Genomic DNA, 13,987 nt, shown 5'->3' with positions numbered 1-13,987 from the left:
CCATATTGTAGACCTTATTCACTGAATGCAAGTGATATTCATTGAGATAAATCACATTTTGGACTTTAATTAAAAGATAATGCCTTAGGGTTCAATTACTTTTTAAATTCTATGCAGATTTTCTAGTAAAATCTTGACCCTTTTCACAGGTCTTCCTTTAGCCCACCTCCATTTGAAGGTGGGAGGTCTACTCTTCAAATAGTAATCTTTTGTAATATTCTTAAAAGGATGTCACCATTACTTCCAACTTGGCATAAAATCAGATTGTATTCATCTGTCCCTAATTGGCAATGTGAAACATCTTATGAAACATTTATGGGTAAGAACTAATGCTTATGGAGTGCTGCTTGAAATATTTGAAGCCATCTAGTCTTAGTTTAGGTGCTAACTGGGAATCAAGCCATGCTACTGGGATGCAGCGTTATTTCCAATTTGGGGTTATTACAAAAAAAGCAGCAGTGAACATCTGTGTACAGTATCTGTGGGGTATTAGTTCCAGGACCCCCTTGGATGCTGTTTTAGGCCCTCATAGATTTGTTATCTTGTGCTTTGGTATGATTCCTTCAGCTTGCAGTAAGAGGCATTGTAGAAAATTGTTGTGTAGAACCTGCTGTCATCTTGACTGCCAAGATGGGGGGATTTCAAATGTGACTGCTCATGAGAACCACTTGGGGAGATCCCCATGCTCCACTTTAGACCTGCTGAATTAGAATCTCTGGGAGTAGTCCTGGAGATTAGTATTTTGTTCTTAAACTTTTTATCTTGAAATAATTTAGACTAACATGGAAGTTTCAAAAATAGTATAGAGAGTTCCTTCATTCTAGTCTTCCAGCTTTACCCAATGATAACATCTTAATAACTTTAATAGAATAATCTAATACAGAAAACTGACAATGGTATAATACTATTAACTACAGACCTTAATTTGGATTTCAGGAGATTTACTGGAGTCATTTTTCACGTATTATTTTATAAAATTTTATCACATTTTTAGATTTTTGTAACTACCACCACAATCAAGAAACAGAATGGTTTCATCAACCCCCAAAACTCCCTTGTGTTAGCTTTTATACTTACACTCTATTCTCCTTGGTGGCCACTAATCCTTGGTGGCCACTAATCTCTTGTCTAGTTCCATAGTTTTGTCATATCAAGAATTCTATATAAATAGAATCATAAATTATGTAATCTTTTGAGATAGGCTTTTTTTTTTTACTCAGCATAATCCCATTGAGATCCATCCAAGTTATTGTATCTAACAAAACTTTGCTTCTTTTATTGCTGAGTAGTATTCTGTTGTATGAATGTACCACAATTTGTTTATCCATTCACCCATTGAAGTATATTTATTTCCAGTTTGGTATTATTACAAATAAAGCAGCAGTGAAAGTTTGTGTACAGTAGTTCCTCAGTATCTATGGAGGATTAGTTCCAGGAAAAAAATGAAGAAATCATATAGCAAAGTAATTGGTTAGTCAATCTAGTTGTAATTATTGGAGGAAATTGCTAAAAGTAGAACCACTGAAAAATAACTACAGTTAGCAGACATTTGTGCCTTTAAGGTGATAGGTGAGACAGACCGTGAATTTTTAAAACATGAAATGAAATAATAACTTTTGTACTTTTATGATATGCTGAACACACACCATCCTGGAAACTTGCAAAGCATTAAGATGCTAGCTTCATGGGTAGGTGAAGTATAATAGAGTTTAGATGATTACAAATCATCTCACTTGTGATTTGGCACTTACTTCTCAGATTAACAAATCATGTAAAAATGATTCAACCATTGCACATTAAAAGCTTGGAGATAAAGTTAACTGTATGTATTTCACTGAGTTTAAAAAGATTTTCTATAACTCTTCACACTGTCCTGCAACATTACACACAATTTTAATAAGTTATTGTGGAAATACAAGGTAAAGGCTTATTTCATTAATACATTATTGGAGAAAACATGAAAATTGCTTTTAAATGCTACTTTTGTTCAGGCATGATCTGAACAAGAGTGACTTAGATGTTAGAAATTGTGGTCATTCTCATTTTTAAAGAATACCAGTGAGTCATATTTTTGCAAGTTGATCTCAAAGAATTTGTCTAAGAGACTAAAAAGTATATATTACATTGGTTATTTAGAACTTTATTTGATTATTTAGTAGAGTTGGCTGTGTTTTATAGAATATCATTATAAAAGATAGAGTAGATAATAATAATAATAATAAATAACTGTTAGTTTCCATGTTCCATCCTCTCTTCATTCAAGCCTCTCAAACACATTGAACATGATGGTTCTAGCTAAGTAACTAAAAGACAATTTTAAAAATTGCCTATTTAGCAATATTTCTATCAAAATAGTAGGCTACCTCCTAGAACATTAAAAAAGTTGGCTAATTATTGAAATAAGCAGCTCTTAAATGTCAGAATCTTATTTCAGTGAAGATTTGTTGCTTGCTCACATCACATAGTCCATGGCAGTCTGGCATCTCTCTTCAAAATAGTGATGCAGAAGCTCATCCTCTCCCTTCATCTATTGGTGCCTGTTCAACACATGACCTTCATGCTTGCCTCAGAAGTGGAAAGAGAGTGGAGGATTGCTTGTGGGAGATTTAAGGGACCAGGCATTGAAATGGCACCTATTCCATTGACCAAAGTGGAGTCTTACAGCCCCACCACCTTTAAGGAGGATGGGAAATATAGTGCTCATGAGAGGCAGGAAAAAGAAATGGGTTTAGTAAGAAGATAGCAGCATTTGAGTTTCACTCTTTAATTAAGTCAAAGTAGTAATACTAACACTATGTTGGCCGTGGAAGTAGGCCACTCAAATCTCCTTCAAGAGGACCTGATGAGGGAAGCATAGTTGGTTTATAGCCCCAGCCATTACACATTTGAGTCAATACATCAAGCTGCTGTGAGTCAATGATTGAGCTTAGTGGGAATGTAAGAAACAGACCATTAATGCTCAAAGTGAGATTTCTCCAAGAGCAACTGGTTCTTAGAGTCCACCATTGACCTGGCCTGGCCAAGATGTTCTTGGAACCGCACTGTTTTCAGAGATTGCTTCTAACCATTTTTTTCTTCCCTCTCTTCTTTCATAAGTGTCAGACCTATAGGATGGTCTAAAGGCTCTTCTTGTCACTGTTACTCCCAATTTTCTCTTTCACAGAACAACCACAATAAACCTCTTGACTGTCTAATTCTATTTTGATTTTTCCTTACTGGAGGACCTGAACTGACACAAATGGAGCTGGGATTGATTTATTTAGAAAATAAGACAAGATGAGTTTTGAGAATGAGTCACTCCCTACCTGGCTAACAAAGATGAGCTTGTTTTAAGGGGAATGTGCAGCATGGATAATCCCCACCACAAAATAATGGTCTAATTACTCAAGGGCCCTGGGAAAATGTCCTGGTATAGAGAAATAATTTTGCTGGTGCAATGTTTCAGGCATTTAAGGGATATGCGGAGAACAACTCCTTTTTAAGGACTGTGGAGTTGCCTAGTTACTACTAGCTTGTATTGACACTGAGGGTAATTAACAGACAGTTAAATACTTTGGTATCTTATAAAAATCCCCTCCTCTTCTGTGGAAAGACCAGCCTGGAGTCATGTATTAGTCATTCAAGGCTGTCATAATAGAATGCCACAGGCTGCATGACTTAAACAACAGAAATTTATTTCTTAAATTCTAATGACTGGAAGTTCAAGTTCAGGGTGCCAGTGGAATTGGTGTATGATGAGAGCTCTCTTCTTGGCCTGCAGATGACCAACCACTTTTTTGCTGTGTCCTCATATGGCCTTCCCTCTCTGCATGGTCAGAGATTAATTTTAGATTAGATTAGAGGTTTTTTGATCAAGGGAAGCAGAATATAAGGCAGGATAATTGAAAATTCATTTACTTGGTAGTACTTTCTCAGGAGATGTGATTCAGTATCTTGCAAGGACTGAAGGGAATGAGGAAAACTTATTGCTGAGGTGACCATTCAGTGTATGGAAAATCAAAGGGCCATGCTGAGTAAAGTAGAAATTCATTAATTTTCTTGCTATATTGTAGAAAAAGTAATAAAATGTTTCAGGGATGTGGACATACTGGAATGGATATATTGTGCAAGGCCAGAAGGCCCACCAGATGATTATGTTCTGTCACTAAGGCCATGAGGAATGTTCTGGTGGAAGGGTCATTAGCATCACTTAGAAGTTCAGCAGTGTATCTTCTCTTTAGGTTAGGGCTGATAGCAGGTGAGGGGCCTACAGAGCTGGGCTCTTTAATAACCATGTGGATGATGACGCACCAAAATAGTAAACACCAGGGGGTACCATTTAAAATCAGAAACCAGGAGGTTACAATTACTATAACAATGAGAAAGTTCAGCGGGCAGTCAAGATTCAGGGAGATCAAAGGATGGCTATAGAGAAAAAATAGATGGGCAGCCAACAAGAGTGTTGCTTAATATGTAGAACCAGAACATGGTAAGAATGGAAGAGCAGGAGGCTGCGGGGAGACACTTCAACAAGCAATCATAATTCCTTGCTCAGCTTCCAGATCTAAGCTAATTTTCAAATACAGCAGCTACTGACAGAAGCAGCTGGATTTTCTAGAGGAAAGAGCTGCCAGTATGTACTGCAATGACTCTCCCAGTTCAACTTCAAAAGAGCCCATGATCACTTGAGTGCCTTCACACTGGAGAAAGGTCATGCCTGGACATTTTTAGAATTATTTTACAGAGAATTCAAGTTGATATTCATACTAGGAGACTCAAAGATCATTATGGTCCCCCTGAGAGAGTAGGGAGTAACAAGGGCCAAGTAATAAATGGAGTCCTGGCTAAAAGTTAAGCTCTGGGGTTCCTGAGTAGAAGCACCTAATTATTATTTCCCTGGTCTTTGAGTGCATAATAGGAAATGATATTCTTGGCAGTTGGATAACATCCATCTGAGTCTTTGACCTGTGGAGTAAGAATTATCACAGTGAATTCCAGTACCAAGTGGAAAACTTTGAAAATGCCATTCACAGCCCCCTGACCAAGATATTAAATTGAAAAATATTATAACACCTTGCAGGAAATAGTTGGGATTAGTGCTTCAGTTACAGATATAGAAGTTATTGAGATGGTGGTCCTTATTATATCACCATTTAATTTCCCAGCATTTATCCATTTTATGTAGGGGTCTGATAGTCAAATTAAATGGTGATTTACTTTGTTCAACTTGCTGTAGACTATCACAAACTCGATAAAGTAACATTCCATTTACAGCTTCCATGCTGACTGTGGTATTATTGCTAGAACAGATTAATAAGTATTAAGTATATGGAATTCAGCCATTGACTTGGAGAATGGCTTCCTTTTTATTTCTACTAGAAAGAAGGATTAGAAAAAGTTCAAGTTTGTGTAGAATGAACACCAATATTCACTTATAGGTTTGCTCCAGAGTTATGTCAGTGCTTGTCCTCTCTGACATAATATATTCCAAAGAGATATGGATTCTCTGACATCTCACAGAATGTCACATTGATCCATTATATTGATGACATCATGCTGACTGGGCTAGGTAAGCAGGAATGGTTAGTGCCCTGGAGACCTTGGTAAGATACATGAACTCCAGAGGAAGGGAGACAAGTCCTGTAAGACCCAGGGCCAAGTCATCGACAACAGAAAATTATATACCTTTTCAGAAACAGTACCTGACAATGTTTGTGTTTCTTTTAAATTGAATGTTAACTTGGCCTGGTATATGTTATTGCAGAGGTTAGAAAACTTTTTCTGTAAAAGTCCAGACAGTAAACCTTTCAGCTTTGTGAGCTATACGGTCTTATTCACACCTACACAGTTCTGCTGTCATAGTTCAAAAGGCATTATAGACAATTTGTAAACAAATACACATAGTTGTATTCCAGTAAAATTTTATCTACCCAAACAGGTGGTGGCCACATTTGGCCTATGGGTTGTGATATGTTGTCCAATATATTGTTAAATCACATTATCCTTCATAACTTTTTGAACTTTTTGTTCAGCAAATATATATTGAATACATACTGTGTGCCAACTCCTATAGGGACACATTGGTGGACAAAACAGACAATCAAAGAAAGGTTTCTGCCTTGATAAACAAACAAACAATAAATAAGTGCACATAAAAAGAAAGAAAAAAGAAAGAACAGAAAAAAGAAAAAGAAATAGAGAAAGCAAAAAATGTACAAGCAAATAAGCAAGAAAAAATAATAAGAAATAAAAGGCGGCAGTGGTGGGGGGATGAGATAGAGAAATCAGATGGTAGGACAGGCCACATTTGATAGCGTTGCCAGCAAATACTTTTCTGCATTCGGTAATAATTGAGAATATTTCAACTATGTGAAGATCTGGGAAAAATATTCCAATAATGGGACAAAGCAAATTCAAAGTCTCTGTGGTGTGATTGAGAAGAGAGTGAAGTGCAGTGTTGTCAAACAAATTGACTTAAAGAGAGAGTGGTAGGACTTGAAGTGGGAGAGGAAAGTGTGAGAATTGTAAAGCATTTTAATTTTATTTTAAATTCAATGAGAAGACACTGGAGAGTTCTAAGTGAGAAATTACATTTCTGATTTATGTTTTTAAATAGATAACTCTGATTCTATTTGAAGGGTGTATTTTGGGGGAAAACTAAGATGGGAGAGCATTTAGAAGGCTATTGCTGTAATTCTGGAAAGAATTGATTTACTCTTTTACAAGAATAGGCTTATAAACCTATTATTGACTCTCCCAGTTCAACTTCAAAAGGGCCCATGATCACTTGAGTGCCTTCACACCGGAGAAAGGGTCACGCCTGGACATTTTAAGAATTATTTTACACAGAATCCAAGTGATACCATTTGTGATACAATTCAAGTGATATCGTTCAAGTGATTCTTTATAATAAAGAATAGGTTTATAAGCCTTTTCTTTATAAGCCTACAAACCTTATTCTTTTATAAGATAACCCCCCCCCCACCCACCAATCAATCTTGATTGTTTTCAACTAACCACAAAGATAAGGGAATACTGTACCTGTTATTCGGCACATGGTTGGGGATAGTTGGCACCGCCTTAAGCCTTCTAATTCAAGCAGAACTAGGCCAACCATGAACTCTGCTAGGAGATGATCAGATCTATAACGTTGTTGTTACCGCCCACTCATTCTTATAATCTTTACCGTGATACCAATCATAATTGGGGGTTTTGGCAACTGGCTAGTCCCTCTTATAATTGGTGCACCCGATATGGCATTCTCCCAGATAAATAATATGAGCTTCTGACTCCTCGCTCCATCTTTTCTACTCCTACTTGTGTCTTCAATAGTAGAAGCTGGCGTTGGAACCGGCTGGACAGTATATCCCCCTTTAGCAGGAAACCTAGCACATGCAGGACACTCTGTGGACCTGACCATCTTCTCGCTCCACTTGGCAGGTGTCTCTTCTATTTTAAGGGCCATTAACTTTATTACCACAATTATTAACATAAAACCCCCAGCTGTATCCCAGTATCAAACATCCCTTTTAGTTTGATCAATCCTCATTATGGCAGTCCTTTTACGCCTTTCCCTCCCAGTCATAGTCGCCAGCATTACTATACTGTTGCTACACTACTAACTGACCGTAACCTCAACACTACTTTTTTTGACCCTGCTGGTAGGGGTGACCCTATTTTGTACCAACATTTATTCTGATTTTTTGGTCACCCTGAAGTCTATGTCCTTATCCTACCATGCTCTGGGATAATCTCCCACATCATAACATGTTCATCTGGAAAAAAAGGTACAATTTGGATACATGGGCTTAGTATGAGCCATGATATCAATTGGCTTCTTAGGGTTTATCACATGGGCTCAACATATATTTACAGTAGGAACAGATGTAGACACACAAGCATACTTCACTTCTGCTACCATAATTATTGTTATCCCTACTGGCATCAAGGTCTTTAGCTGATTAGCTACCCTGAAAGGCAGTAACATAAAATGATCTTCTGCAATATTCTGAGCCCTAGGATTCATTTTCCTTTTCACAATAGGAGGTTTAACCAGCATTGTATTAGCTAATTCATCATTAGATATTGTCTTACATGACACATACTATGTTGTAGCCCATTTCCAGTATGTTCTATCAATAGGAGTGGTATTCGCCGTTATAGGAGGCTTTGTCCACTGATTCCCCTATTTTCAGTTTATACACTTAATCAGACCTATGCGAAATCCACTTCACCTTTATATTCGTAGGTGTTAATTATGGTTTTAGGTCTAACATTTAAGTCTCTAATCCATCTTGAATTAATTTTCGTATAAAGTGTAAGGAAGGGATCCAGTTTCAGCTTTCTACATATGGCTAGCCAGTTTTCCAAACACCATTTATTAAAAAGGAAATCTTTTCCCCATTTCTTGTTTTTCTCAGGTTTGTCAAAGATCAGATGGCTGTAGATGTGTGGTATTATTTCTGAGGACTCTGTTCTGTTCCATTGGTCTATAACTCTGTTTTGGTACCAGTACCATGCTGTTTTGGTTACTGTAGCCTTGTAGTATAGTTTGAAGTCAAGTAGTGACTATTTTTTAAGAAAGTAACTACTAGGTAATGGTTACATATGCTACCTTCTGATTATAGTTTTACCCTTCCCTATGTAATAGGGGAAAGAAGGCTAGTCTGACCAGTGAGATTACAATGAACTAGGGTGGAAACAAAAAGAGAGAGTGTCTCATGTGATATGTGGGATATCAAAACCTGGGGAGCCAGGAAAGCTGAAACCAGCCAGAGCTGAAACTAGAGTCTGAGAAGTCAGAAGGGGGTATCTGGATGATTACCAAGCTTAAGGCAGCAGAATCAGATATCAAAGCTGAGTTATGGAGCCAGGAAAGCAGAAACTACAAAGACTAGAACAAGCACAAGCAAGGTGAGAATAGAAGGGAGGTATCTAGAACTTCCTCCCAGATCAGGATCTTTTAAAAAATATAACAGCCCAGGTGTAGCCACATTGGATCGGGCTCAGCAGAATAACAGATGCTGGTTCCATCATCTATAGGCTCTCTTCTCCAGCTGGAGTGTGCCAAGGCTTCTTGTGGATTGTTGAGAAGAAAGGCTTCTCATATTCTGGTGGATTCTTGGTGAAAATTCCTAATTTGGGCAGTGGGAAATGATTTCCCATAATCAGGGCTGCTTCCTGTGTGTGCAGCCTGTGTAGCTAAACAGGGCCCTGTGCTTAGAAGTGCCTCATGTTCTGTTTAATGCTCTGCTGTCACCACCTTGACATTCTTATAGTTTTTGAACCCCCACGTTGGGCCCCCACGTTGTTAGTTTACACTGGACCCATAAACGATGTAGCCAGTCCTGCAATAATTGCTTTTCTAGTCACATAGTTTGCATTTCTTTCTGACCATGGGGTTAGTTTCAATGGATGCTCTTTCTGCCACGTGTTTGGGTTAACTTTCTGCATCTGGCTGTCGATTTGTATCTAAACGTTAGCAGATAGAAGAATACAAAAGTGAAAGAATTCAAACAATGCTTTTAATAGTAGTTTTTAAACTGAGAGTCATAGTAATAGCCCAGGTGTCTGAATGGCACACAGAAGAAGGAGACTTCCTTGGTGAACAGTGTAGCAGTGGCTAGATCAGAAGGAGGCAAGTTGTGGGATAAGGGGCAGCATGTTGGTGAGTGGCCCACCACCACCCAGATGCCAGCAAATCATGGAGGAGAGGCAAATTCTCCACACAAATCCTATTGTATTAGTCTGTTCTCACGCTGCTAATAAACACATACCTGAGACTGGGTAATTTATAAAGGAAAAAAAAGAGGTTTAATGGACTACAGTTCCACATGACTGGGGAGGTCTCACAGTCATGCTGGAAGGTGAAAGGCATGTCTTACATGGCAGCAGGCGAGAGAGGTTGTGCAGGGAAACTCCCCTTTATAAAACCATTAGATCTCATGAGACTTATTCACTATCACAGGAACAGCATGGGAAAGACCTGCCCCCATGATTCAGTTACCTCCCATCAGATCCCTCCCATGACACGTGGGAATCATGGGAGCTACAATTCAAGATGAGATTTGGGTGGGGATACATCTAAACCATATCACCTGGGAACAAGCAGTGACAGCAAGAAGTTTTGTTAGCCCTTGTGCTTTCACCTGTGTCCTTGGCCAGGATGGCAAGCAACCACAATATTCTATGGATATTATATCGAGAAAATGGGGACTGTAGGGCAACCTCATCCACTCTGTTTTGTCTGTTGTGAAACTTTGCTTTTCCCTGATGGTTTATGCAGTCTGACCCATAAATAATTTGAGAGTAGAAGTATTTAAAAATCATTCCCATCTTACCCAACAGGGGACTCAGTGTGTCTGCCCTTGCCTCAGTACTCAAGGCTGCAGTGATAAGATTGTGCCACCATGAAAGACCATCTGAATTTCATGTCTTAAAGTTAGCTCTAATGACCAGAAACTCTTTCTTTCTCATAAGGCAGTTGTCCATGTCTGAGACCAACATCTTGAAGATGCAGGCCCAATGTTTACCTCCACCAGTGAGGAGATAGGATGGCCTCCACTCTGATGTTGGGGCAAACAGTTTCATCTTGTGTGTCCTGGATTGGATCAGAGTAGAATAAAATCAGGGTGAGGCAGACAGGGATTCTAATTACTCAAATATTTTGTCTTTGAGTAAGTACATAATAAATCTCTTTCCTTTCAGAAGAACCTATGAGCTGCATGATAAATTGAGCGCTTAAGGTGGTCACTTAATGCAAATCCAAGAACCACTGGACATCCTTGATTGTTTGGTGTTTTAACATTCAGAACTGTTAGTAACTTGTCCACAAGCATGTAAATCTCTACGCTAACACTGCAAGGCAGAAATTCAATTTTCATAGTCCTGAATATACATGTCTCAGTACCTAGCTTGAGTGAGTGAGTGGCCTGAACAAAGGATTTGAGGGAGGTGAAATCAATCCACTCTGTTAAAATGTCATTTAAGTTTTAGATGTGGCCATGGACCAGGAGGTAAGATAGTATTTCATTCAATTAAAGTTATCTGTTCATATCCTTTGCCCACTTTTTGATGGGGTTGTTTGTTTTTTTCTTGTAAATTTGTTTGAGTTCTTTGTAGGTTCCGGATATTAGCCCTTTGTCAGATGAGTAGATTGCAAAAATTTTCTCCCATTCTGTAGGTTGCCTGTTCACTCTGATGGTAGTTTCTTTTGCTGTGCAGAAGCTCTTTAGTTTAATTAGATCCCATTTGTCAATTTTGGCTTTTGCTGCTGTTGCTTTTGGTGTTTTAGACATGAAGTCTTTGCCCATGCCTATGTCCTGAATGGTACTACCTAGGTTTTCCTCTAGGATTTTTATGGTATTAGGTCTAACATTTAAGTCTCTAATCCATCTTGAATTAATTTTCGTATAAGGAGTAAGGAAAGGATCCAGTTTCAGCTTTCTACTTATGGCTAGCCAATTTTCCCAGCACCATTTATTAAATAGGGAATCCTTTCCCCATTTCTTGTTTCTCTCAGGTTTGTCAAAGAACAGATGGCTGTAGATGTGTGGTATTATTTCTGAGGACTCTGTTCTGTTCCATTGGTCTATATCTCTGTTTTGGTACCAGTACCATGCTGTTTTGGTTACTGTAGCCTTGTAGTATAGTTTGAAGTCAGGTAGCGTGATGCCTCCAGCTTTGTTCTTTTGACTTAGGATTGTCTTGGAGATGCGGGCTCTTTTTTGGTTCCATATGAACTTTAAAGCAGTTTTTTCCAATTCTGTGAAGAAACACATTGGTAGCTTGATGGGGATGGCATTGAATCATCAAAAGAAGACATTCATACAGCCAACAGACACATGAAAAAATGCTCATCATCACTGGCCATCAGAGAAATGCAAATCAAAACCACAATGAGATACCATCTCACACCAGTTAGAATGGCGATCATTAAAAAGTCAGGAAACAACAGGTGTTGGAGAGGATGTGGAGAAATAGGAACACTTTTACACTGTTGGTGGGATTGTAAACTAGTTCAACCATTATGGAAAACAGTATGGTGATTCCTCAAGGATCTAGAACTAGATGTACCATATGACCCAGCCATCCCATTACTGGGGATATACCCAAAGGATTATAAATTATGCTGCTATAAAGACACATGCACACGTATGTTTATTGCAGCACTATTCACAATAGCAAAGACTTGGAATCAACCCAAATGTCCATCAGTGACAGATTGGATTAAGAAAATGTGGCACATATACACCATGGAATACTATGCAGCCATCAAAAAGGATGAGTTTGTGTCCTTTGTAGGGACATGGATGCAGCTGGAAACCATCAATCTTAGCAAACTATCACAAGAACAGAAAACCAAACACCACATGTTCTCACTCATAGGTGGGAACTGAACAATGAGATCACTTGGACTCAGGAAGGGGAACATCACACACCGGGGCCTATCATGGGGAGGGGGGAAGGGGGAGGGGGGAGGGATTGCATTGGGAGTTATACCTGATGTAAATCACGAGTTGATGGGTGCAGCACAGCAACATGGCACAAGTATACATATGTAACAAACCTGCACGTTATGCACATGTACCCTACAACTTAAAGTATAACAATAATAAATAAATTAAAAAAAAATAAAGTACTCGTTTAGAAAACAAAACAAAACAAAACAAAAAAAGTTATCTGGAGGTTACATGAAAACTGTATGAAAATCTACTCAAACTACATGGGAAAAATCTGTAAGAGTGTCTTCTTTATTTTGATGGTTTTGCAAGTCTGAACTGTTTTATTCAATATAGTTGTTTCATGTGTCGCTGGGCTCTATAGGCTCAGGTGCTGGGACTTATGGGGACCATGGGGACTCTCCCTTGGTTATCTCATAGGGCTGTGGTTACTTTGCATAGATGAAGCTCTCTAGGTTTTGAAGAACTGAAGTGACAGAGTGCCCATCCTTCCTAGTTGTGTCTGCAGAGGGTAGAGCTATGTGTCTTCAGAGGTCCTTGAATCTGGCCAAAAAAAAAAAAAAAAAAAAGTCTGTATCACTATTAGGTCTATCATGTGATTACTCTCCAGATACAGGGGGAGTGGGAGTATGTGAACATATCCTCTGGGAGGCAGCACATCTGCCCTGCAATGGGCTGGTCAAAGAAGAGAAGAACTGGAGATGGCATTCCTCCAGAGTTGCAGGCAGTGTTGACAGCAATGCTCAAAGAATTTTAGCTTGTGGGCCCCTCAGGTGAGGATGATGTCATGGTTGTCCAGTATGGAGATATTGAGGACCAGGGAAAATGTGGAAAAATCTTGGTGGACAGGCATTATGGCCCCCTGAGTCCAGCCTCATGCGGGCACTTACATGGGGACAGGTCCTTCTGAAGGTAGGTGCTGTTGGCAGACACTTGAGCTTAATATGGTTGATTGTGGGAGGTTGTGGAGTCACCAGGGGCTTCTCCTTACCCTTGAAGACTAAGGAATAGAGTGCTGTGGGATTCAGGACAAGGCTCTGCCAGATTCTTTGTTGAGCATTAAATTACAGAAATCTTTTTTAGTTTATGTAGTGGTATTCATGTTGGGAATGTTCACTTGGAGTGCCTGCCCTGCCACAGAATAGGCACAGCAGCCCTCCCTGCCAGTGAGCCCCTCTTTGGGGTCAACTAGAAGAAGGGGTAGGCAGCTGGAGGCAGTGTACACATCACTACTTTTAGCTTTTAGATTTTTTTTGCCTAATGAGCCCTGAGTCTTTTCCTCAGTTAAGCCTCCTAAGCCAAGCCACTGAAACCCAATTATGAGCTGAAAATGCCCTCTGCCTACCAGCATCACTCCCCAGTAGTTAGTGGCATTCCTCCAATGAGCTATCATACACTTTCATTTCTGAGATTTTTACAAAGTCCCCTTGAAGGTTTCCTTTTTTGTAAGAAGGAGGTCTGCCAACTCTTCATCTCCCATGCACAAGTGGTTCTTTAAATGCTATAGTAAAATGTCTTCTAAATAAAACAAAGCCACAGTGGCTAGA

At 39.1% G+C, this 13,987-nt stretch overlaps 1 pseudogene; it reads left to right on the top strand.

Moving 5' to 3' along the window:
- The window catches only part of LOC102133436 (keratin, type II cytoskeletal 8-like), a 32,744-nt pseudogene that overhangs the window by 4,447 nt on the left and 14,310 nt on the right, over positions 1-13,987 (top strand).

Source organism: Macaca fascicularis, chromosome 6, assembly GCF_037993035.2.
Source record: "Macaca fascicularis isolate 582-1 chromosome 6, T2T-MFA8v1.1".
In the NCBI taxonomy this organism is placed as follows: Eukaryota; Metazoa; Chordata; class Mammalia; order Primates; family Cercopithecidae; genus Macaca; species Macaca fascicularis.
Note: the sequence above shows the minus strand (reverse complement) of the source record. Positions and strands in the feature narration are given on the sequence as shown.